We start from the raw sequence: 27,104 nt of genomic DNA on the forward strand, positions 1-27,104 counted from the left end.
TTGGGGCTAAAATGGATCTCTACTCTTTGTTTTTACAATAGCTGTATAATCAATTAATCAATTAGTAATAGTATAATAATTAAAAACTAAGTTTCTACATATAAGTGTATTACTCATAGGAAAAAAAAAACACCAAAGTGCCAAGCTTCACAGAACATTACTGAACTGTTGAATATTTTTTAACTTCTAGCAGCTATACAGCCTCTCAAAAGTCATTATTGTTAAGGAAAGATTACAATAAATCACTGAGTCAATCTTAAAACAGGAGATGGAAACTTTATTCACCAGCCAGCATTCCGGATCCACCATCTGGTGGGCCAAAAGGTAGGCTGCAAGTCTACACAATTTGACCCCCTCCCAGGGTTTTAGCATACTCTTTTATAGTCCAAAATCATATTAAGGCATAAGTGGCTGTTGCTATGATCCAAAATCATAAACAAATGTCATGAGATCTAAAATCATAAGCAGAAAAGGAATGGGCAAAAATATCCCTAGGTGAGTACTATTTAAAGGATGGTTACTAACAATCAATCTCAGACATTGTCCAAGAAATAATAGGAACCAAAGAGAGGACATTTTTACATTGTATAAGAATTGCCATTTTGTGTTGCCAAACATGCTATGCTCAGTAACTGTTGGTGGGTACAGAGGCGGGGCTTTCCATGGGAGAAGAATTTGTTATATGATGTGGAGTCTCAGGACAAGATGGAGTCTGTTTGGTCATTGCCCAGATAGACTGGCTCATAATATTAGGACCCAGAGTTAAATTTTGAAATCCCAAAATGGTCAATGGTAGATAAATGACTTAGTGCACAGTTGCCAAACAGAACCAGATCTTCTTTGTCAGAGACAAATGAGGATTTTTCATGTCTGTATTATGCTCAGGTCAGTGAGGATGGGTGGAAATTACTGATGCTTATCACCAAACTAGTCAAGTATGCATGTGTGTGTGTGCAGGGGATTACATAAATTATTTCTATGAAGCCACTCCCATACCTGTACTTTAGGTACAGGAATGTCTGATTAACTTTAAAAAGACAAAAGTAAAACAGAAATTAAAACACCAGTGTCTGATCTCAGTCAGTTCGGACCACACCTCTTTCCTGTCCTGTCACCACAGACAGTTCACCAGCTAGGTAATGAAGCTGCAAAGCAGACAGTCGTGTTTTTAGCTGTGCCCTGCTGTTGTGCAGGGACTCTGACCCAGGAAACAGATTTAGGGTATAGGCTCAAGGTCATAAACATGAACTTGTGAGCATGTATGTTGGAACCTTTTACCTCCTTTGGGACTGTGGCCATTATTGGGTGTTGGTTGAGGTGGCCTCATGGGTTCTTCCAGAGCATTTCCCTATAAGTGACCTGGCTGGATTGGTGAACACAGGCTTTTAGCCCGCACACATGGGCTTTGGACCTTAGCCCCACCTGTTTAACCTGAAATCTGCCTAGGCCTCTAGTGTTAGTAACCTAACTGCCCCCTATTGGTTCTTGATACTTTCTCTCCTTACTCCCACCTTCTAACACTATATAACCTTGTCCCTGACACAATAAAGTTGAGATTTGCAGCACTTTCATGGCAGACATAATTCCCAGCTCAGTGTGGTTTCTTCCCAATCTTGGGGTGGGGACTGGGCTGTGACCCTTACCCTGTCGCTCAGCCCCTTGGAGACGACAGGCTGGTCTTGCCTGTCACCCACGTACCCTTGTTGCAGGGAGCAACACATGTACCCCCAACCCCTTATGTAACCTGTTGACAGTGTGACTACTTTGTTTGAAGTGCATATAAAAAGGGCCTATAAAAATGGTTGTGAGGAGCTAAAAAGGAACTGGCTAGGGGCTGAAGCTGAAGCTGGCTAATGGCTATGGCTGCCTGTGAATAAAGGATGACCAATATTCCGACCATGTCTTATATCTCCTTCTACCTGCTAAACCTATTTCCTGGGTCTGAGCCCCCGCATGATAATTGGCATAGTTGGCAGGATGTCCTACAGGTGAGAGATGCTTTAACCCTGGTGGACATGAGGGACCTGTGGCTAAAGAGCACATTGTAGCACTCAGTTGCCATTGTCCTATTAGCACAAATTTCTGTGCAGAGTTGGGATATGGTGAATAGGTCCTTTGTGAGCATAGAGAAGACTTCTGATTACCCTGAAGTGAATGTGGACCTGCTGGAGCAGACTGTGAACTGAGCAGTGGTGCCCAGGTGTCAGCCCATGGCCAAGGACAAAGATGGCAGTGGTGGTGCCTGTGAGACAGAGTAACAGACTGAGGAGCTGCATGCACAGCTGCTGGGGCCATGGGGTAACTGTGTCTTACAACTCTGAGAACAAACACTGATGCAGCTTTACCAGAGACTGCCAAGAAGAAGAAGTCACAAGATAAGGAAGAAGCCTTGAGAACCAAAGTATGGTTGCCGGAAGAGGATCTGCATACCTTGAAAATACCCCTCAGCCTCCCCCATCATGCTGATGGAGTCCCAGTAGGAGGAGGAAGGTTAACTAATGCCTGCAAGCCCAGGCAGTGGTCAAGGAGAAAAATCAAATAGTGCAGCCAATGGCTCTGATGGGAAGCTGCCAGCAGGGCTGGCCCAGTAGTCAAGTTCACCTCATTCCACCAGTAGTAGAGTTGGAGATGGTAGACTTGGGAAAATAATTTGGATTGAGGCCAAGAGAGCCCCTGTCCAATTTGTTGTTATGTCTGTGAGATTTAAAGGTTCTCCTGGCCAAGAGGGGCAAGACACCCTAATGTGCTACATGTTATGGATCCTGCACAAACTTTTGACTTAGATGTACTGGAGGCCAGCAGGAGCCAGGAGAGTACTGTATACTAGAAGCTGGCAGGCACCAGAGAACCCAAATGTTTCAGGAGCCAGCCAGTGCCAAGAGAGCCCAAGTGTATTAGGAGCTGGCATGAGCCAAAAAAGAGAGAGGTGCTAGGGCCTATTACCTATGTAGGTGAACCAGAAACAAGCCCATACCTCAGAAGTAAGGCATCCATACTCTTCTGTGTTTGTTACACTAATGATTCCAGTGGCTCTGAAGTCAGAAACAAGAACTGTTTGGTTTAATATAGGTATAAGACAAGAAAGCCAGTGAGCTTAACTAAATGGTGATAGCAAATGAAGAATTCCCCATAGTGATATGTCTGATAGTTGTGCTGTGTATTGGGGACAAGTTCTGTGTCAAGAGCCTTGGGAGCTAAGCCACCAAAAACAGGTAACTGTGGGGCATCTTATGGACCATTGCCCCCCATGACTAGCCCAGGGAATGATGAAGCAGATGCTGCTTTGGCTAGGGTGCAGTAATTAGAGTGGTTTCCTCCCACCAAAGTGGTGGCTTAGTTGCACTGCTGCCTTCAAAATTCAGGTATGAAGATGATGTGGAATGTAGTCAAAGAGTGGGGTTTGACTTTAATATGGGATACCCTGGTAGATGCTTACCAGGCATGTGTGGTTTGGGCTCCAGAGTGTACACACCCACCATGCTTTGAATTTCCAGATTGCCAGGTAATGTGGAGACACATCATTTTGACACAATTGTAGGTTGACAGTCACCCTGTATTATTCACCTTGACAGCAGTTGATATGACCACAGGCTTGTTGTTTGCCTGACCCAGTGGTCAAACAACTCAAAAAATGCACTATGATTTCACCCTGTTTTGTCAGCCTTGTATAACCAGCACATCACAATAGAAAGTGACTAAGGCACACATTTTACAGGTCAGGATGTATAGTGATCGGCAATTCAGATTCAATGGAAGCTGTGTGTTCTTTTTTTTTTATTGATTGTTCAAAACATTACAAAGCTCTTGACATATCATATTTCATACATTAGATTCAAGTTGGTTATGAACTCTAAATTTTACCCCAAATACAGATTGCAGATTCACATCGGTTACACATCCACATTTTTACATAATGCCCTATTAGTAACTGTTGTATTCTGCTACCTTTCCTATCTTTTACTGTCCCCCCTCCCCTCCCCTCCCATCTTCTCTCTCTACCCCATCTACTGTAATTAGTTTCTCTCCTTGTTTATTTTCCCATTCCCCTCACAACCTCTTATGTGTAATTTTGTATAACAATGAGGGTCTCCCTCCATTACCATGCAATTTCCCTTTTCTCTCCCTTTCCCTCCCACCTAGTGTATCAGTTTAATGTTGATCTTTTCTTCCTGCTCTTCCTCCAAGCTCTGTTCTTAGTTGTTCTCATTATATCAAAGAAGACATTTGGTTAGGTCTTTAGGGAATAGACCGAGAAGGGGAATAGCTGGGTCGAATGGTGGTTCCATTCCCAGCTTTCCAAGAAATCTCCATACTGCTTTCCAAATTGGCTGCACCAATTTGCAGTCCCACCAGCAATGAACAAGAGTGCCCTTTTCCCCGCATCCTCTCCAGCACTTATTGTTGTTTGACTTCCTAATGGCTGCCAATCTTACTGGAGTGAGGTGGTATCTTAGGGTAGTTTTGATTTGCATTTCTCTAACTGCTAGCGATGGTGAGCATTTTTTCATGTACTTATTGATTGATTGTATGTCCTCCTCTGAGAACTGTCTGTTCAGGTCCTTGGCCCATTTATTGATTGGGTTATTTGTTATCTTATTGTCTAATTTTTTGAGTTCTTTGTATATTCTGGTTATTAGGGCTCTATCTGAAGTGTGTGGATTAAAGATTTGTTCCCAGGATGTAGGCTCCCTGTTTATCTCTCTTATTGTTTCTTTTGCTGAGAAAAAACTTTTTAGTTTGAGTAAGTCCCATTTGTTGATTCTAGTTGTTAACTCTTGCGCTATGGGTGTCCTATTGAGGAATTTGGGGCCCGATCCCACAGTATGTAGATCATAACCAACTTTTTCTTCTATCAGATGCCGTGTCTCTGATTTAATATCAAGCTCCTTAATCCATTTTGAGTTAACTTTTGTGCATGGCGAGAGATAGGGGTTCAGATTCATTTTGATGCAAATGGATTTCCAGTTTTCCCAGCACTATTTGTTGAAGATGCTATCCTTCCTCCATTGCATGCTTTTCATAGCAGCACAATTCACTATAGCAAGATTATGGAATCAGCCTAGATGCCCTTCAATAGATGAATGGATAAAAAAAATGTGGCATTTATACACAATGGAGTATTACTCTGCATTAAGGAATGACAAAATCATAGAATTTGGAGGGAAATGGATGGCATTAGAGCAGATTATGCTAAGTGAAGCTAGTCAATTGTTAAAAAACAAATACCAAATGACCCCCTTGATATAAGGGGAGTAAACAAGGACAGGGTAAGGACGAAGAGCTTGAGAAGAAGATTTACATTAAACAGGGATGAGAAAAGGGGAGGGGAGGGGAGGGGAGGGGAGGGGGGATAGTAGAGAATAGGACAGACAGCAGAATACATCAGACACTAGAAAGGCAATATGTCAATCAATGGAAGGGTAACTGATGTGATACAGCAATTTGTATACGGGGTAAAGTTGGGAGTTCATAACCCACTTGAATCAAACTGTGAAAGATGATGTATTAAGAACTGTGTAATGTTTTGAACGACCAACAATAAAGTAAAAAAAAAAAAAAAAAAAAAAAAAAAAAAAAAAAAAAAAAGAAGACATTTGGTAAGACCTGAACAGACACTTCTCAGAGGAGGACATACAATCAATCAACAAGTACATGAAAAAATGCTCACCATCTCAAGCAGTCAGAGAAATGCAAATCAAAACCACCCTTAGATACCATCTCACTCCAATAAGATTGGCAGCCATTATGAAGTCAAACAACAAGCGCTGGCGAGAATGTGGGGAAAAGGGTACTCTTGCACATTACTGGTCGGACTGCAAACTGGTGTGGCCAATTTGGAAAGCAGTATGGAGATTCCTGGGAAAGCTGGGAATGGAACCACCATTCGACCCAGCTATTGCCCTTCTTGGACTATTCCCTGAAGTTCTTAAAAGAGCGTACTACAGGGATACTGCCACATCGATGTTCATAGCAGCACAATTCTCAGTTGCTAGACTGTGGAACCAACCCAGATGCCCTTCAATAGATGAATGGATAAAACATGTGGCATTTATACACCATGGAGTACTACACAGCACTAAAAAATGACAAAATTATGGGATTTGCAGGGAAATGGATGGCACTAGAGCAGATTATGCTTAGTGAAGCTAGCCAATCCTTAGAAGCTGTGTGTTCTATGTCACCCACAGGCTGCAAGCACGATAGAGAGACATAATGGGTTGCTTAAGCAAGGACTTAGGTCTGTAGCCAACACACCTTCCACAAAGAGGGTGGGCAGAGTGCCTATGGTTAGCTTTGAAAGCTCTGAATATGGGTCCCCAGTGAGGAGGAACAGCTACTGTGGAAGCTTTGCTATGTCACACAGCAACACCAATATGCATCCAAGTGACAACAAAGGATGCTGAACTTAAGACTGGGTTTAGGAAATGAGGGAATGTTCTTTTGCCTGCTCCCACTGGAATGACTAGGGGGCAGACTCTGGATTGGACAGGACTCTGGACAAAAAAGTTCTCCCACTTTCACTGGGTAGCCCTGTTAGCCCCACAGGGAATATATTTGGAGTGTGATCTTTTTGTAATGCCATGGATAACTTATGAAGCCCCTCCTTTTGGATGACTTGGCCCAGGTACCACAGTTGGGACACAAATTCTAAAGTGCACATTTGTTATTTCCGTTTGACCCATTGTGAGTTTCCTGGTGCTGGTGCACACTGAGCTTGCTGGAGTACAGGACCAAGCTGTACAAGTGTGATATCACCATAAGGGAAGCTGCCACAGGTAGCCACTGTGCTTTCCCAGGACTGAAAGCTGGCATGGATTTCCCCAAATGCATGTGATTTGCCTATGCTAATACTTATAACTGCTTTGTTCTTTCATCTGTAGGTGTGTCCTCACATACACCATTGTGAACTGTACACTCACCTATACCAGACATTCCTTCTGGGTATGCACTGAAATGCTTGTAAGCTTTGCTGAACAACCCTGGTGAATCAAGTCTATTCCTGAACAGTTGAACATGGCTGGAAAGACTTTAATTGCCATCTCAGTATGGGATGAAATTGACAATTACTTTTAGTAATCATAAGGGATGGGGCTTGTTTTTAAGTTGTATATTGTTGCAGCTCATGTTGTTATGAATACAGGGCTCTTCTCTCCTTGCAAAGGGATCATTGCAGAAGACTTCAGATGTGTAGATTATACAGTAAGGAATCCTAAAAAGGTAATTTTGGGGCAAGCCAGAAATGACTATATTTAGTCTGCCTCACTGAGAATTCTGGTGGGCTATGTTATATATCCAGAGCTAGGAATTGGCTCTTAAGTTTAGTCAAGGTCAGAAACACAGTAATTCACCATATAGACTCAAGGTTGTAAACATGAACTTGGAAGCATCCCCCGCCCACCCCATGTAACCTGTTGGCAATGTGCCTTCTTTGTTTCGACTGCATATAAAAAGAGCCTATGGAAATGGGTGTGAGGAGGGGCTAAAATGGAACTGGCTAAAGGCTGAAGCTGAAGGGATGGGGAGACTGGCTAATTGCTATGGCTGCCTCTGAATATTTCCATATTTCCACCATGCCTTGAATTTTCTTCTACTTACTGAACCCTGAATCTGAGCTTGCTTGGATATAGAACCAAGCTGTACAAGTTGATATCATCATTCAGGGAAGCTGCCACATGTGACCACTCTGCTTTCCCAGGATGCAAACCTGGCAAGGAATTTCACAGCCTCTGTTCAACACCTGGTATAATTAAAACCAGGTCAGCACACAAGTTTTTTCTCTATGTGAGCTTATACTAGGACCTGGATGTCTCTGAAATAGAATCAATACACACAGGTAAGAATTAAGGCCTGATGTATTCTATACTCTCTGTGAATACATGGCATGAAAAAAAGTTCCAGATGATATTTAAGGCAGGAATGAGCTCAAGAAAATCTTTCTCATTAAGATAAGATGGGAGGAAAGATTTCTAAAAGCCCGCTTTTCTGAAGATGAGAAGATTCAGACACCTGAGCCCTGGGTCAGACTGCTGGTGTGTGTGGCTTTGCTGACCTTGCTCACATTCCCTCCAAGGCACTGCATGGAGAGAAGGCCTTGAGGACAATTACTTGAGTAGGGTAAAAAGTTAAGATTGGAACTAAAAAATATGCATGCCTTATTTACATATAATTGAGGCTAGGTTCATTTTTTAAACAATTTTCTTTTATTATAAATAAAGTTACAATGAAAATACTTGAACATATATTTTCAAGATATTGTGTGAGGGTGACTTTAGATGAATAGACTTGCTGAATAGAAGGAAGGGCACAAGTAGCTAGTAAAAGTCTCTCAAATCAGAGCCAAAAATTTCTCACAAATTCATTCCAGAATATGTGCAAGTTTTCTACATCTTACATAACAATAATTATTTTTCTACTTGAATTACACTATTAGGCAAAAGTACAAGACTAAGGCCTAAAAACGTTTATTGTGTAAATTATTTGCATAATTGAAATTAATATTAAGATGCTTACAAGTCTTGATTGTATCCTTCTATGGCTCATTTTAGATATTTTAGAGTTTTTTTCCATCCACACTGCTTTCATAATCTTTTTAAAAAAATGTAGTTTTAATAGGGACTATGCCCATTAAATTAAATTTAATAAAAAATTAAGCAAAACTTGTAGACAAATAATATGCACATTAACTAAAATAAATTTGCTATATTATATAGATTAAACTTCAGAGTGAGATCAGAATAACAATGATTTTCCAAATTTTTTGAAGAAATATAAATTTAAGGCCCTTCTGGAAGAAATTATCCTTGGATCCTTTATATAAAATGAATATACAGTTTTTATATATTATGGTTTCAAATTTAATTTTACCTCAGTAATATTACTAAATTTTTTTATTCCTTTAAGCTCAGGTAGATGTTTGTAAGCTATCTGTTACACAATAATAATGCTAGTATTTCTTAGAATTTAACAATATTTTTAAAAATACACAACAGATATGGGCAGGAGGACTGAGCAGAAAGATTATTGTAGGACAGATAAATCCTGCTTCAGGGACTAGCTTGAGGCTGGAGAAATAAAAAGAAAACAATTTTTAATAATATGACTTTCAATATAACAATTATGCACATCTTCATGAGAAAAGATATAAAAATTGTCAGATGCTTACTCAGATAATGAAAATATTGGATGTGAGACAAGTAAGAATGTTAGAAGCTATTCCATGTACAAAAGACAAAAAATAAGGAAGGGTGCCAGTGGATGATAGAACTAAAGCTAGTATACTCAATGTATGTCTATACCATTCAAATGATTCTTAACGTGTAAGTCAGAGTTGTTATCTAGACTCAGAAAATGATAAAAATCTAATGCTTTCACCTACATAAATATCAACCAGATATGATGGTGCAGGAGGTTAAGGCAGGAGAATGCCAAGTTCATGCCAGCTTTAGCAAATTAACCAGGCCATAAGCAACTTACCAAGACTGTGTCTCAAAATAAAAAAAAATAAAATAAAAAGGACTGGGAATGTGGCTCAGTAGTTAAAAGACCCTGGGTTCAATCTCTGGTACCAAAAGAAAAAAAAAAAACAATTCAGCAGTATGTTCCTTTGGCAACCTCAGATATTATGATAACCATAAACTGCTCCTGCAAGTTTCCAAGCTCTCCCTGGAGGACAGTATTGTCCCCACAAAAACACTGATCCAGAGCTCCTCTGCAGAATTAACTGGATGTCTTTGCCTCTTTACCACCCAAGGCTAGCAGGAGCAGGAAAAAGGCCTAGAGACATTGTCTTTCCTCTTTTCAGCCAGTTTTGTCTTACAGTGTTCTTGCACCTGAGGAGAAAGTCTGAGTTCAATTTCACGATTCTAATTAGGTATATACTATAATAAAAACAAACACATTTCAGCTGACCCTGGCTCTAGTACCTAAGAAGAAGAGTCATCACCTGCTTTGATTGTTTAAATAATCTAGTCAAGAGCAATGAGTTGACTCTTTTCTAACCTGCTAGAAAACTTTTATTTTTCCATCAATTATAGCCCAAATAAAAATAAGCTGCGTCAACACTGTGGTATGCATTGTGTCCAGAGGAAAACAAGTAAATCATGTAACATTAGAAGATCATCTGTTAGAACCATATGACTTGGAAAGCCAAAATGGAAATAGCATTCTGGAATTCTGTTTATCCAGTCTTTAAATGATTGACATGCTGCTAGTCAAGTGAGTTCTTCATGGCTATGCATATAACTTTGAGGACCAGATAGTAAAAAGCCTTTCAAGCCAGTCAGTATTCAAGGCCATGAGACATTCTCTAGGCCTTTTTCCTGTTGTCCTGCAAGCCTAGGGTGGTAACTCAGAATACATGTCTCTGTCATGGGTGATGCACTTTTCACTGAGGACAACAAGAACCTTACAACTCTTGTAGACCCTGTTTGTAGAAAACTGAGTACTGGGACTGGGGCTGTAGTTCAGTGAAAGAACATTGTCTCACACATGTGAGGTACTGGATTTGATCCTTAACACCATATGAAAATAATGAAATAAAATAATAAAGATGAAAAAAGAAAGAAAACTTAAAAACAAGAAAGAAAAAAAGTACATATTTGGTTCTGAAAACAACATACTGTTGATTGAACCTTGTTCATGTTTGCCTTGAGACTAAGCATATGGCATGGAAAAGACACCTTGGAGTGTAATTAGGTTCTAAAAAATCCTCTTAGAATTCCAAAGAGAAAGTGAATTCTTTACTTTGGATTTTTGGCAGAAACCTTCACACTGTGCCATAATTAATGACTTGATTATGATTCCTGAAACATAAATTTTATTAACATATGATGGTATCCCAGCTCTGAGCTTATCAAAATCTCAGAAACAAGGTATAAGGAAGAATCCCATTTGAAAGAATTAGAAACTCATAGGATTTAGTACAAGTTTTGGTTCAGTAGATATTTTTGAGTGAGTGAATATTTTAGCAAACAAATAAACACATGGACAGATAAATGATAGATTACTATATAATTCTTGATTAGCTAGACAAGATACTAGACTCCTCAATTCATAAAAATGAAATTCTATGAAATTGAACCCTTTTATCATTGTCCCTTAGCCATTTAAAAACTAGAGCAGTTGTATAACTGTCAGAAGTTTCTGAGTCATAATCCTCTTGACTCAGTTATGCTGAGTAACGTGGTTTCTTAGTGGAAGTAGATCAGTCTGAAATTCATTCTAACCCTGACTTTCTGCAATCATTCCTTGTGACATATTTTACTTCAGAACTTTTGAGTGCAGATAGCTTACATTATTTGAGAATATGGCCTCATTAGGGAACTGTTAATGTCTTCTTCTTGGAGGTGGGAGACTCAATCTTCATTGCACAAGGATGGGGTAGGTTTCTGACAACAAAATGTTCGATCAGATATTTGGGAAAGATTTTCAGGGTGCATCTTCATCCACTGAGTGAGTAAAAGTTTCCATGAAACTTAAATGTGGCCTTTCTAAGATCATCCACTCTGGAGTCAGTTCTCTTTGAATCCCAGCTCTAATACTTGCTTTGATAAGCCACTTAAACCTCCATTGCTCAGTGTTTAATCTGTAATATTGGGGTAATAAAGGAACCTTAATCATACTTTAAATGCTTTAGCATGTCAAAAGCCTAAGAATTATGCCTTGCACATATTGAACATCATTTTTATTATTGTTTCTTCTAAGAAAATAAACCACCTCAGGTCCTCCATCCTCTTAATAGACATTTGACTTTTGCTCTAGAGGGTTTGAACTGACTCAATAATGCTGTTTCATCCCAGGACATTTGGGAGGAAGTTAGGGTTAGTTAGGGCTGCTTTTGGTGACCAAGAAGCTGAGAAAACTTAGTGTAACACTTGATGGATTATATCAGGTCTTACCTGTTCCCTGATGCTTCCTCTCACAGCTGACTCCTGTCAAGAGGCTCTGTATTATTCCAGGAATGATGCTGTTCCTGGGCAAAATGAACTTGACCAGCTCTTGTCTGACATGCTATTCACGAATAAGCCATCTCAAAGATAACCTGTCCTGACTATCTACGCTTGTGCTCTGTTCCTTATGTCTGTGATCTTCCCAGAGCTTGGTTATTCCATCCCAGTTCCTGCTTTACGCTGTTCCTATTCCCCATTCCTACTTTTAATCTTCCTAAATACCTATTGGGTCACTGGGACTCCACTTGTAATGATTGATTCCCCAAATTCCTCCTTCCTTCATGCCTGAAACTCTAAGCACTTTGCTCATAGGTTGTAATATCACTGTGACCATCCTGTCCTTTGTACACTTTCCTTTTTCTATAAGCCTGCCTACTTTGCCTCATCTGTGGACTATCTTGTCTGTCTATGACATTGGACTTTATCTTGGTGTTTAAAGCAGTGTTTCTTTTTTTTTTCTTTTTTTATCTCCAGCTGCTTCCTGATACTGTTGTTTCATTTAAGTGGGTAGAGATGCTATGTGTTAAGAAAAACTCATTTCTTCTGCCTTGTGAGTGTAGAGTTAGACTACATGTTCTAACTTCCCTTACAGTTAGATTTGGTCATGTCACTGAAATCCAACTAAAGGAATGTGGGCAGAAATGATGTCCTTCCTTTGTTTGACCTCACACCTTCTCTATCTTCCCCTATGGATTGTCTAGATACAGGGTTCTAATAGAGGGCTCCAAGGCCATACAAGAAGACAGAGGCAGGATGCAAGGAGCCTAGTTCTCTGAATGATGGCAGACAAGACTGCCTACTGACTAGAAATTTTCAAATTGATCTTTATGTGAATGAGAAATAAACTTATTTTGCCAAGTCACTTTTAATGTTTTTAGATATTCTATATAATTGAATGTCACCCTATTTTATATGGTGGGCCTGTCTGAATCCAATTCTCAGCTATTCTCCAGTTTTCCTGTCTAGTTTTGCTATAACTCTCCAGGCAGACCTGACTTGATTCTCTTCCAAAGGAAAATACTTCAAAGGCACATCTTTAATTTTATTACCCTCAAGCTTCAACTGACATGGGTTTATTCAACTTTTCCATACCCCTTAAATAATCTTATAATCATGAATCTTAGACCCCTTTGGAAACCTACAGGTTAACTCCCCCCCCACAAAAAAAGGAAAGAAATAAAAAGGAAGCCCATAAACACAAACCACATGTGTAAATTGCCTGAGAGTTCAGAGATTTCTGAAGTTTACAGAGCCCATATTCCAGGTGTAAACAATGACAAAAGTCAGTTTTATACCAGTTCTCTCACACTGGGTTACCCTGTCTTCAGAATTAGATAAAAGCATTTTAGAGTCAGAGTCTTGATAAATTCCCAGGCTGGGCTTGAACTTGCTATCCTCCTGCCTTAACCTCCAGAGTCACTGTTACTACAGATGTGCACCCTCATGCCCAGCTCATGTATCTATTTCATTAGTGAGGTTGAACTTTTAAAGGCTGATAATCAAGTCATTTGAATTTTCCCCCTTTTTGAATTGCCTGTTCATTTTTTGCCCATGTTTATATTGTGGTATTTGTCTTCTTTTTTTAAAGGTCTTTAAGAAATCTTTATACATTAATGATACCAAGTATTTGCCACAAATATTGAAGATTTCATTTTCTCATATTGTTGCCATATTTTCCAAAATAAAGCTATTTATTTCTTCCTTCCTACATTCCTTGCTTTCTTTATCTTAACTTCCCTCTATAATAATCTTTTTAATATTTCTATATCAATATGCATCTTCTCGTAATTGTGATTGATGTAATGTGTTGCATATAAGTATTCAATTTATGAGCTGTTTGGAAGAAAGTGGCTAATATGCTGGCAGCTGTAGGACAATTGCTGCTGCAACAGTTATAGCAATAATAGTGGCTATGAGAGTATCCAGAAAACATTTGTGACTAAGGAATATTAATTCATCATTGGGTTTAGATAAGACATTATGCTATGGACTGGTAGGAGAACTGGAATCCATCCATGAGTTCATTGTTTTAAAATTATGTTTGCAATAATATTTAAACTGATATTATGGGTAGAATAATAAGTGTCTTTATTTCCTTGAATAGTAACTTTACAGGGCCATGGTTCACGGTGAAATAATTGTCTTGTCATTTAAGGCAAGCATCTGCATGCTTTCTTGACAAAGTGCCAGAAAATAAATATTGCTGGCTTTGTGGGCAACATGATCTCAGTCACAATTATAGAACTCTGCTATTAAGGCATGGAAGTAGCTTGTCAATATGTAAATGAACAAATGTGACTGGGATCCAATAAATATTTATTTGCAAAATTTGGCCCATGGGAAGGAGTTTGTCAAATTCTGTTTTTTTTAATTTGCTTTATTATTATTATTATTATTATCATTATCATTATCATTATCATTATTGGTAAACCCTGTGTGGCTAAGGCCCCTGAAAATTTCCAAGAAGGATGCGGATGAGGTCACCATTTTTGAGGGCTGCCTCTGACTTGAGGATGAAGAGGGTGAAACCACTTTGTTGTCTACCTCACCATCAAACCATTGTGCCTTGGACTGGTGGTAGAGGCACAGGCTTGGGAGCCAGACCACCTGTGTTCAAAGCCCAGCCATGACAAAAACCAGCTGTGTGACCTTGGATCAATTGCTTTACATTTCCATGCCTCAGTCTTCTCCTCTTCACAACAGGGGATGGTGATGACATCCTGCCTCAGAGGCTGTGTTGGGGATTAAATTAATTAAGACAGAGAATGCAGAAGTGGGTGTTTGGACTGAAAACCTACTACTGTGACATGAGCATCTGCCAAAGATAGGGCCTGTGGGAGATCAACCTCTCATGTGACTAAGTTAACCCTCCTGCTGGGTGATGTGGCATCAGGCACACATGCTGCTAGACTGCCCCACTCTTCTAGGGTTTGAGTGACTTGTGTCTTCCTTCCCAGGCTTGTCTTGCTACAGGCCCAAGAGTGAAGCTATGCTCACCTGTTCCTTTGTAATATAAACCCTTGCCCTGTTTAGGTAGAATCATCCATGGAAATGCCTTTTGTGTCCCCTTCTCTTTCTAAGCCTTTGGGTGTGGCCTACCCAGATGTCAGTCAACCTGCTGATAGTGGACATCATGAAGATAGACTCAGCCCCATGAAACCTAACCCCTTGCTTAATTTGAATATCTTCTCCTCAATAGAAAGGGTCAGCAATGCTCTCTCTCTCTCTCTTCCTGCAGACCCTTAAGATCAGAGGAACCGTTACTGCGACCCCAAAGAAAAAGGTATTTGTGTCTCTTGTGTGGTTATTTTGCACAGCCTAGTTAGCACAATTTTCCTGGAGTGACCCCTGAGCCTTTTAGTCATGAGAACAGAAATCCAGCAAGGATCTACACCTGGTGAAAGGTGTTTCACAATCATTGCTCTGGCCCCTCAGAATTCAACATGAATGTGGAGTGTTGTTACCCTGTCTCCAGAATAGGAAAGGAGACTTGAACAGGAAGGATCATGGGGGTGTCCTGCAGTGGTAGAACAGAATACAGTGATGGTTTTATTTTTAAATCACTGGTTCTCAAGCAGGTGGAATTTGGCAAACTCTATGCCCACCAAGAGAGCTCTTGGCAATGTTTAGAGGCATTTCTTGTTGTCACAACTTGGAGGAACATGAAAGCTTGGCCACAAGGGGTGGAGCCCTGGTACAGTGCTCAGGCATCCTCCCATGAACAGGACAACCCCATCCTATGAAGGATGCTTCCAGCCATCATACAGCAACACTAAGTTGGAGAAGCCCTGTCCTAAATACACTGCTTCATCAGGGTTTTCTCAGATAAGGATCACAATGTAAGTTGATAATTTGGGAGGTGCTCCTAAGAAGCATGGGTATCAGGAAGTTCAAGTGAGACAGGGTAATAAAGATCAAGAGTAGGGGGCTATTACCAAGCAGGTTTCCATAAGAGGCAACTGTGCCTAATCTTCTTGGGGACCCCTGAGGGGCTGTGTAAAGCATGTACATTTCAGAGCTTGCTCACCTGAGGTGCAAGGGAGCTGGGTATTTATGCACCAACCCTGTCAGCCATGGGCTCAGGAATGCTCCAGGGATATGCTGATTTCCTCACACTTCCAACATGCCTCACTAATGGGAAGAAGGGAGACTGGTGGCCAGAAAACTTTTCAGATAAAGTTTTTCTCTGAGGTGGGGAGCTGCAATTAAAAAACATGCCTAGAATGGAAAGTGCCAAGCACTATGAGTGTTCACAGCTAGCATGTTCTTCTGGTCACATGATTCCCAAGAGGAAAACATGAATATACCACAAATAAGCATCCAGCATTCATCCTTGCTTTCAACAAGGGTGAGGAAATTATTTATTGGCTGAAAATCTGCAGGAAGCATTTCCTGGGAAGAGCTCCAGGGGATCTGGCCTTCACTGATTAGCAGGCTCACCAGTGAGTATCATAATTCATGGCAATCTTAGGGGTAGAAACCCAGGTTTTGGGAAATGGAACAGAAGCCAGCTCCATATCCTGGGGAACTTCACTCTCACAGGTGGAGCATATTCAACACTGGGGCAAAACAGTCTTGGTATGGAGCCAGGGTTACTTGAGAGACCTGTTACCATGGGGAGGCTGGAAGGGTTCAAAGCCTGATGCTGGTCAGCAATGGCCAAGCTAGTAGTTCTGTAACACTGGGTGAGGAGGGCAAACAAGACATTGATCCTAATTGGCCATTAAAGAACATCATGAGTGAAAGTGCAGACTAACCCAAGAGACATAATCCCTGACTCTCAAGCCTACTCCAAGCCCCAGGTGGTGCTTGGCCATGAATAAAAGCCAGGAAAGTAAGGGGCCTGGCTCCAAGAGCCTACCCTTTTCAGGGAGGACATCTGTCTGCTTTCCAAAGAGCATCTCACTGCTCAGTGTATGATCACTTACCCAAATGGAGGTGCAGGATACTGTCCATCAAATGGGATCAACATGGCTGCAGAGGGTTAAAAAATGAGTTTAACAGAAGAAGCTGAGACTCAATACTGTTATAACAGCCACCCAGAGAGTGCCACCTAAGTGCCAGGCCCCCTTCTGTGTACTTTTTAAAGATTCATTCATTGGATTCATACAGCACCCCCATGATCATGATAAGCTGCCATTGGCAGAGATTCTCTTTTCAGCAATCACCATGCAAACCGCATGGCATCTACATCTATGATTCTATATTGATAAATCTAAATTGAAGATTTGACATTGATGAATCTATATCAATGCATAGTTATCAATGAATCTATATCAATGAAATGAGATATTGAAGAGTTGATATCAATGAATTTACATCAATGAATATAATCGATGAATCAATATCACTAAATGTATATAGATGTCATATCAATGAATTTATATTAATAAATTGAAATTTATTTTATAAATATCAATGACTATATGAATGAAACCATATCAAAGAAATGATATCAATGAATCTCCATCAAAGAATAGATATCACTTAATCAATATTGATGCATCTGTATCAATGATACTGATATTAAAATATCAATATCAAATGTTATATGATTAATTGTTATGAATGAATTATTATCAATTCATTGATCTCAAAGAGTCAATATTGGGCTGGGGTTGTAGCTCAGTGGAAGAGCACTTGCATAGCATGTGTGAAGCACTGGGTTTGATTCTCAGCACCATATATAAATAAAAAAATAAAGGTCTATCAAAAACTAAAAAATATTTTTTTAAAAAGTCAGTATTGATAAATCTTCATTAATGTATCTATATCAATAATCCATATTGATGAATCTAAATCAATACATCAATATCAGTGTATTTACATCTCTAAAATATATTGATTAATATATATCAATGAATCTATATAGACAAATTGATATCAATCTATATTAATTGATATGATGAATTTTTATTGATGAATCAAATCAGTGAATAGATCTAGTGGAATCTACATTAATTTGTCTATATTGATGAAACAATATTAGGAAACTATATTATGCTGATGAATCTATATAAAAGATTATATAGAATCTATATAAAAGATTCATATCAATGAATCTATATTGAAAGGATGTATTGAAGAATCAATATCAATGAATCTATATCAACAAATTGATATTGATGAATCAATACCAATATATTTATACTAATAAATCTGTATTGATGAATCTATATTGATGAATTAACATTAATGAATCTATATCCATAAATCTGTATCAATGAATCTAAATCATGTATCTGTTGATGAATCTGCATGGAGGATGTTATATCAATGAAACGATATTGATAAATTAAGTTTGATGGATCCATATTAATGAATCAGTATCAATTAATCTACATCTATGAATTTATATTTATTGACAACAATGAAACTAAATTGATGAATTGATACCAATTAATCTGTATTGACATATTACTATCAATGATTCTCTATCAATTAATTGATATCAATGAATAGATATCAATGAATTGGTATCAATGAGATGTTTTAGTCAGCTTTTTTGCTGCTGTGACTAAAGGATCACCAGAACAATTGTATAGAAGGAAAAGCTTATTTGAGGGTTCATAGTTTCAGAGGTCTTAGTCCATAGAAGGCTGTTTCCATTCCTCGGGGCTTGAGGTGAGGCTGAAGATCATGTCAGGAGAGGGTAGCAGAGGGAAGAAGCTCATATTACCATGATCAGAAAGCAGATAAAGAGATACAAAATATATATCCCAAAGCCACACCCCAATTCCCACCTCCTCCGGCCACACCCTACCACTTCAGTTATCATTTAGTTAATCTCTATCAGGGAATTAAATCACTGATTGGCTTAAGACCCTCACAACCCAATCATTTCTCCTCTGAACCTTCTTGCATTGTCTCACATGTGAGACTTGGGGGATGCTCACATCCAAACCATAACAATGAATCAATATTGGCCAATCTATATTGATGAATATATATCAATGTAATAATATCAATATATGTATATTGATGTATACATGTTAATGTATCTAAATCAATGAATCTCTTCTGATCAATCAATACAGATGTATTGATATTGATGAAACTATATCAATCTATATTGAAAAATCTATCAATGGACCTATATGAATAAATTGATATTGATGAATACATAGTAATGAAATTGAATATTAGTGAATCTATATCAATGAATTTAACTAATATATATCAAGTCTGAATCAATCTACATCAATGAAATGATATTGATGAGTCAATATCAATTAGTTAATATTAATTAATTGATATTAATATGATAAAATGGTATCAATAAGTATATATTCATGAATTGATATCAATGTATTTTTAATTATTTAATTAATTAATTTATTTATATGTTGCTGTGGATCAAACCCAGTGCTTCACACATGGTAGACAAGCACTCTACCACTGAAACAAAACCTCAGCCCAAATATCAATGTATTTTTTATTTTTTTATGTGTTATGAGTTATACATGATACTATAATGTATTTGTACATATTATACATATATGAAGTATAACCTCTTATTCTTCTGGTTGTACATGATGTAGAATTACATCAGTCATGTAATGACATATGCACATATGCACATAGGATAGTAATGTACATCTACTATATTTCCTATTTCCATTCCCCCTCCCTTCCTTTAATTCCCCTTGTCTAATCTCAATTACTTCTATCCCCCTCCTTATTGAGAGTTCATTAGCATATCAGAGAAAATATTCGGCCTTTGGTTTTTTGGGATGGGCTTATTTCACTTAGCATGATAGATGGATCTCTATTCTATTACTGAAAATGCTATAATTTCATTCTTCTTTAGGCTGAGTAACATTCCATTCTGTACGTATAAATATATATATATGAAATTTTCTTAACCTCTTCATCTGTTGAAGGGCACTTAGGTTGGCTTCAAAGTTTAGCTATTGTGAATTGAGCTGCTATAAACATTGATGTGGCTGCATCACTGTAGTATGCTGATTTCATGTCCTTTGTATATAAATCAAGGAGTGAGATAACTGAATCAAATGGTGATTCCATTCCAAGTTTTCTGAGGAAATCTTCATACTGCTTTCCAAAGGGGTTGCACCAGTTTTCAGTCCCATCAGCAATGTATGAGTGTTTCATTTCCCCCACATCCTGGTCAACATTTATTTTTGGTAGTATTTTTAATAATTACGCTTCTAATGGGAGTAAAATATCTCAGTGTAGTTTTGATTTGTATTTGTCTAATTCTTAGAGATGTTTAAATTTTTTTATGCATATGTTGTCTGCATTTCTTCTTTTGATAAGTGTCTGTTTAGTTCTTTTGCCCATTTATTAATTGGGTCCTTTTTAATATTTATTTTTTAGTTATAGGTGGACACAATATCTTTATTTTATATTTATGTGGTGCTAAGGATCGAACCCAGTGCCTCACGCATGCTAGGTGAGTGCTCTACCACTGAGCTACAATCCCAGCCATGGGTCATTTGTTTTTAGCTATCAAGTTTTTTGTGTTCTATATTCTGTGTGCAGAAATATATATATATATATATATATATATATATATAGTAATTGGATGCAATATCTTTATTTTAATTATTTATTTTTATGTGGTGCTGAGGATTGAACCCAGGGCCTTGCACATGCTAAGCAAGTACTCTACAGATGAGCGACAACCCCAGCCCTGTGCAGAAGCTTTTTAATTTGATGCCATCCACCTAATGAATTTAACTTTATTTCTATCTCTTTAGGAGTGTTGTTAGGAAAGTTGTATCCTGTGTTGACATATTGGAGTGTTGGGCCTACATTTTCTTCTTGCAGTTGCTGAATTTCTGTTCCCATTCCTAGGTATTTGATTCAATTTAAATTTTGTGCAGGATAAGAGAGGTTAATTCCATTGTACTATACATGGATTTTCGGTTTTCCCAGCACCATTTGTTGAAGGGGTTATCTTTTCTCCAATGTGTGTTTTTGGCACCTTTGTCTAGAAACAGATAACTATGGATTTCTGTCGGTGTTTTTTATTGTATCCCACTGGTCTTCATGCCTATTTTGGTGCCAGTACCATGTTGTTTTTATTTTTATAGCCCTTTAGTATGATTTTAGATTCAGTATTGTGATGACTCCAACATTGCTCTTTTTGCTTGGGATACTTTTGGTATTCTGGTTTTCTTTTTTTCCGTGAATTTTAGAACTGATATTTCTAATTCTTTGAAGAATGTCACTTGTATTTTGATGGGGATTGCATTGAGCCTGAATTATGCTTTTGAAAGGGTGAACATTTTGATCATGTTATTCTGCCTATCTTTTCATCTTTTAAGGTCTTTTTCAATTTTTTTTCTTCAGTCTTCTGGAGTTTTCTTTATAGAGTTTCTTCATATACTTCATTAGACTAATTCCAAAATATTTCTGATTGATAGGATGGGATATTTTTCACAGTAGTGTCCAAAAGTGATTGATTTATGTTGTTCTTGTATCCTGATACTTTACTAAATTGATCATTCTAGATGTCTTCTTGTGGAATATTTTGGGTTTTCTAAATTTAGAATCATGTCATCAGCAAACAGACTATTTAATTTCTTCTTTTCCTATAATTTTCCCTTAATTTTCTTCTCTTGCCTAATTGCTCTGGATAGAGTTTTAAGCACTAAATAGTACCAACAGTACTGGTAAGTTTGGACATCCTTTTCTTGTTTCTGTTTTTACAGGAAATGCTTTCAGTTATTCTCCATTTAGTATGATGTAAGCTTTACAATTTTGAGGTAATTTCCTTATATCCTTAGTTTTATAATGTTTTAAACATAAATGGTAGATGTACTTTTTCAAACACTTTTTCTGGATCTATTAAGACAATCATGTGATTTTCGTTCACAAATTTATTTATGTAGTAAATGACAATGACTGATTTGTATATTTTGGACCTTCCTTGCATATCTAGAATGAAATCCACTTGATCATAATGCACTACCATTTTTAAAAAACATATTTTTGTTGAGGTCAAGGTTGTGGCTCAGTGGTAGAGGGCTTGCCTAGCATGGAAGAGGCACTGGGTGTGATCCTTAGCATCACATACAAATAAATAAAATAAAGGCATTCTGTTCATCTATAACTATAACAACAAAAAATAATGTTTTTTAGTTGCAGATGGACCAAATACCATTACTTCATTTATTTTTATGTGATGCTAAGGATCGAACCCAATGCCTCATACATGCTAGACAAGCACTCTGCAACTGAGCTACTGCCCCAGCCATGCACTAACATTTTGATGTGTTTTTGTATGCAGTCTGCCAATATTATATTAAGAATTTGTGCATCTGTGTTCATCAAAGGTATTTACTTCAAGTTTTCTTCCCTTGCTAAGTCTTACTTGTTTTTAAGAATTTTTATTTGTTCCCTGATTTCATCTTTATTTATTATTCAAAGGTGAATTTATCTTCAAGTATTAGAGAGGCTGTTATTTTTTATCTTGTCATGGATTTCTAATTTATTACTTATGGTCTGATAGTTTGCAAGAAATTCTCTTCAGTTTTATGTTTGTTGTAGTTTGATTTGTGCTGTAAAATATGATTAAATATTTCATGTACTATTGAGAAAGTGAATTCAATCATTGATTAATTAAATATTTCACAGATGTCTGTTAGGTTCATTTGGTTAAGAGTATTTTTTATTTCTGTACAATCTTCCCTAAATTTATGTCTGTATTATCAATATAGTGGTGAGAGAGTTGTGCTAACTTTACCTAGTATTATTGAATTGTGGTCTATTTGATTTTTAATATCAAAAAGAGTTTTTTATGTACATAAAATATAAATATTTATAATTGGTATATGTTGTTGTTGGATGATTCCCTCAACCAATATGAGGTGATTTTCTATGTCTCTTTGAAAAATTTTGGCTTGAATTCTATTTTTTTTTCAAATCTCCATCTCTATTTTATTGATCTGACACTTTCTGTGTTTTCTAATTTTACTCCTTACATCTTCTTTTATCTCATTGAACAAATTTAACTATGAATTTCTCAATATTTTTCTCTAAAATTTTCTCAGCCATTATTCAATGGAGCAGTTGCTGAAGTGTTATAGATCATTTGAAGTCTTCTTCATATTCCTTCCATGTCTACCCTATTGAGATGGTTATTGCTTCTTCAATTATGGAAGAGATTACTTTGTGAGCTTTATCTTTAGTGCTCTGGGTTGGACAAATAAATTCAATGTGTGATCTTTTATGATGCCTGTAATAGTACCATTTGAGGAAAGTCATTGAACCCTATTTATTTCCTCCTTAATAAAAATGAAAAACTTGTTGATATTGTTCTTCAATGTTCCTGTAATCCAGGTATAATCTTGTAGTAGAGTTCTGAAACAAATGGAAAGATTAGTTATTAAATATAGTAAACTGCTAAAACATTAAACAAGGACTTAAAGGACAAAAAGAAGAATTGAGTAAAAGAAAGACAAGAAAAAAGAAAAGAAGGTAAGAAATAATATACACCAAGATGAAAGGGAAAAAAATAAGAGATATACTTAAACTAGCAGCAGATAATGTAATATAAAATGGAGACTAGGAGTTAAGAAAAGCAAGTATAATCTAGGAAGGGGAAAACAAAGAGATGAAGAATGATTCCAATTAATGTTTTAGAACATTAGAATACATTCAAGTGTATTGAAGGTACAATGTTCACTATTAGGGTAACAAATAACAATGAAGAAGAGAAATAATATACATGATCAAATTTGACTTTAGATTTCCTGCAAACATTCTTTCTAAAAAACTATTTTTAGTTGTAGATAGATACATACCTTTATTTATTTATTTATTATGTGTAATTTTTGTGTTTATTTTTAATATGTAATTCATCACATCAATCAACTTAAAGATAACTATGCTAAGTCCCAGGTCAACATCATTCTAAATGGAGATAAATTGAAAATATTCCCACTTAAAACTGGAACAAGACAGGAATGCCCTCTTTCACCACTTTTATTTTTCATAGTTCTTAAAACACTGTCCAGAGCAATTAGATTAAAGAAATTAAAAGGATATACATAGGTGAATAAAAACTCAAATTAGCACTATTTTCTAATGATATAATTCTATTTCTAGAAGACCCAAAAAATTCCACAAGAAAACTTTTAGAACTAGTAAATAAATTCCTCAAAGTAACAAAATCAACAAACATAAATCAAAGGCATTTCTGTATATCAGTGAAAAATCCTCTAAAGGGAAACTAGGAAAAATACACTATTTACAATAGCATCAAAAAAATAAATAAAATACTTGGGAATCAACTTAATGAAAGAGGTAAAAGACCTCTATAATAAAAACCTCAGAATGCTAAAGAAAGAAATTAAAGAAGACCTTAGAAGATGGAAAGATCTACCTTGTTCTTGGACAGGCAGAATTAAAATTGTCAAGATGACCATATTACCAAAACACTATACAGATTTCATGCACTTTCAATCAAAATCCCTATGATATTCCTAATAGAAGTAAAAAAGCATTCATGAAATTAATCTAGAAAATTAAGAGACCCAGAATAGTTAAAGCAATCCTTAGCAAGAAAAATAAAGCAGGTGGCATTACTATACCAGACCTTAAACTATACTACGGCCATTAGTAACAAAAAACAGTATGGTATTGGCACCAAAATAGATTTGTAGACCAATGGTAGCAAAGTCTCTTCTGCCATGCCAGTCCACAATGCATGGGTTCTAAGAGTGGCTGTCATAGTAGAGGGTTTTATCTTCATCCTGCTATGCTAAGATAAAATTGCAGTGTTTCAGAGAGAATTCACCTCTAGTAAAATATAATATTTTGATAGCAAAAAGCTGAAATTGAGCAAAAGTTTAGAATGAATTGACACAGTGATGTAAACATAATGAATAAAACAAAGAAGAATAAAAGAAACAATAAGTTACTTGAAAATTAAACATTAACAGAAGGAATGAAATTGCAATTACAAAATAATGTTTTGAGCCATACAAGTCTTGCAAAAAATTTAATAAAGAACTCAAAGACAAGATGGCAGATCTATGTAAAAAAAATTAAAAAATTGCAGACTTTAGAGCTCTGATACTAACCAAGTGCATAACTAAATAAATAGCCTAATTAAAATTTGAAAGAAAGAGAAGGGAGCCTTTTTCTCCTTTGCCCTGTCTAGAGGAGAAAAAGGGAGGGAGGGGAAGGGAGGAGACATAGGGGTAGAAAAGACAGTGGAATGCAATGGTCATCATAACCTTAAGTACATGTATGAAGGATATGACTCTACTTTGTGTACAACCAGAGATACAAAAAATTGCCTTCTATATGTGTAATATAAATTGTAATGCATTCTGTTTTCATATATAACAAATTAAAATAAAAATAAATTTTTTAAAATAGAAGGGAGCATAAAATTTAATAGTTAGTAAATAAAGTTATAAAAAATAAGATGAAGAAAAGAAAGAAAAATATAATTCAAAGATTCCCCCCCCAGCAGGGATTCAACTCAGAGTGCACTGAAACACATCCCAACATTTTTAATATTTTATTTAGAGACAGGGTCTCACTAAGTTGCTTAGAGCCTCCCTAAGTTGCTGAGGCTGGCTTTCAACTTGGTATTGCGTTTACCACTCAAATGTAACCATGCTCAACATGAGTTAGATGTTATCACAAAGGAATATTGTATCTATCCCTACCTATAAGTAGAAGGCAAAATGGGTAGATAAATCAGACTCATTCAGTTATATAATTAAATATGCTTCTTTAATGCATATAAATCATACATCAATAAAGTTCTTAAATGCATATGAGAAAAAGAGATGATGGAAAGTGAAACAGAATTTATTTTCCAAAATTGAATGATAATATTTTAAATTCCAAATTGAATTTAATAATTCTTGAATTTGTTGGAAAAAAATGAAACTGGAAGAAATCTAACAATAAACACAAGTGTATTAATATTTAAAATCCTTCATGTAATTAAGATGAAAAGGTTTAAGATATTGAAAAGGATGGGTTTATATCATTCAAGGAAGCATAAACTAAATCCTGAAATTTGCAATGAAGATATTAACATATCTTAACCTCCTACTCTGTGCATACCACCAGCATTTTGTAGCTATTTTCATTTTCTAAAACCTTTGAAAATTTACATTTTCTTCTTTATTCATAATTTCCATACTCCCCTCTCATTTTTAACATATAAATATATTTAGTGATCTTCTCAGTCCTTTACCATACTTATATAGTAGACTTTTAAAGTAATTTCTTAATTTATGAGATTTCATGATCAAGTTGATTATTTTAGATGTATTTTCAAATCCAGTGCATAGACATTAAAGAATTGATAATTGTGTTATCTCTTAAAGTCTTATAATTATCCATGTATGGCTTTTGGGTTGGAAAAAAACTGGGAACCCAGTATCATGTGAGATCAGATATACACAGATACATTCCTCCAAATTTCTGACCAGAAACACTTTTAAGTTGAACAAGCAATTATACACTCACCCAACATAATAGTATTTGATCCCAGGTTTTTATGTGAGTTTTCAACACAGGAGGAACAATAAAATAAAAGCCAAGAGACATCATGTGGATATAACATTTGAATTGGCATAGCCCTGGAGTACCTTGTAAGACAGACCAGGATGGAAGATGAGTCTGCAGGGGTCATGTCTGACCAGGGCTTAAAGAACCTGAAGTTGGAACACTATTCCTAGAAGAGTATATTATAATTGGAGAAATGAACTCCACCCTGTACCATTTCTACCTGCATTTCATGAAAATTCTAGTTCTCTTTTCTTGTAGCACTGAAAGTTGAACTCACGTTCTTTCTTGACATTTCCATTTATTTTTGAGTTGCCTATATTACACAGTTGAGTTTTTAACCTATTTTGATCAAAACCAATAATTATTACTTTGTTCCATTCCTTGACTTGTGTTTTTAATTTTTTTTCTTTTTTTGGTCAGACAAAATGGTGCATGTTGGTAACCCCAACATGGGGTCCCAGAGGGCTAAGGGAGGAGGATCACATGTTCAAATTCAGACTCAGCATTTTAGCAAGACCCTAAGCAATTTAGCAAGACTCTGTCTCTAAATAAAATATAAAAATTGTTGAGGATGTAGTTCTGTGTTTAAGTTCCCTTAGGTTCAATTCTTAATACAAATATATATTATATATATATATATATATATAT

Source organism: Ictidomys tridecemlineatus, chromosome 3, assembly GCF_052094955.1.
Source record: "Ictidomys tridecemlineatus isolate mIctTri1 chromosome 3, mIctTri1.hap1, whole genome shotgun sequence".
Taxonomy (NCBI): Eukaryota; Metazoa; Chordata; class Mammalia; order Rodentia; family Sciuridae; genus Ictidomys; species Ictidomys tridecemlineatus.